The 985-nt window shown below is 51.8% G+C and overlaps 1 pseudogene; it reads right to left on the bottom strand.

Moving 5' to 3' along the window:
• Nucleotides 1–335: 335 nt before the first annotated feature.
• Nucleotides 336–538, bottom strand: LOC123464137 (annotated as a pseudogene).
• Nucleotides 539–985: the final 447 nt, after the last annotated feature.

The following is a 985-nucleotide window of genomic DNA, read 5'->3' as shown; positions in this document are numbered from 1 at the left end:
CTCTGTGGACAAGAGCATCATTTAACTGGGTGCTGTGGAATCCACAGGGTGGCGAGTATTAGAAAATCCAGACCGCAGCAGAGCACGTGATCTCCTGAGTGCTCACGCCTGAGCTCGTAAAGCATAAGAAATGTGCTATTCAAGCTGACTCGGCAATATGAATGGAGAGTGAAATTGGTTCTAGAGAATTCGAATGGCACACTTCCTTCCTGCTAAGAACCACCAGCCGCTGGGCCCTTCCCTGCCCATCTTCCCTGAGATTAACTAAGCTTCACAGGCAGGGGCTCCGTCTGCTTTTTATTTATTTACTTGCTAATTAATTAATGAATTAATTTGCCACTCATACTGGGTCCTCTCCCTCCAGCTCCCCTGGACTAGAGCAGGAACGGTTACCAATGGCCAGGGGCAGTCGCAGCAGAGCAGCCCTGCTCGCTCGTGAGCCAGCCCACGCCTCCTCCCCGTGGTTCTGGTGCTCTCCACCATCAGAGAGACTTCTCTCGTAATGGACTGCAGACATGATCCCTGAAAGGATAGCCTTTCGGCCTGCTTTTTATCAACGTGATCATTTTTGCCAGAGTAAGAGAGCCTTGCTTGAGGTCCCAGGGCCAGCTATGAGAATTTTCCCTGTTAACTCTGCGTAAACCGTGGGGCTGGTCTGGTAGAAGCAGAATGACAAGGCAGCTGGGAGCTGCTCTGCGGGAGCATCAGGTCTCCCCGAGGAGCAGCCTGCTCTGCATGGGGTGGCAGCCCGCCTGAAACCGAGTCCTGAACAGGGAAGTGGGATAGGGCTGGCAGAAGAGCACACTGATTGGCATACACTGGGGCATAAAGAGAGGGCAAATGAGGAAAGTCCAGTAAGGAGAGAGTTGACAGTCAATGTGCCACTGTGCTGAATTCAGCTGGCATGCCTTCACACCTCATTATGAGAGTAAGAGACCAGAGTGTGGGCTGTGCTGTGCGAAACTTTATGGAGTTTTAGAAACAA

This window comes from Jaculus jaculus, chromosome 10, assembly GCF_020740685.1.
Source record: "Jaculus jaculus isolate mJacJac1 chromosome 10, mJacJac1.mat.Y.cur, whole genome shotgun sequence".
Taxonomy (NCBI): Eukaryota; Metazoa; Chordata; class Mammalia; order Rodentia; family Dipodidae; genus Jaculus; species Jaculus jaculus.
The sequence above is the reverse complement of the archived record's forward strand: the minus strand, read 5'-3'. Positions and strand labels throughout refer to the sequence as shown.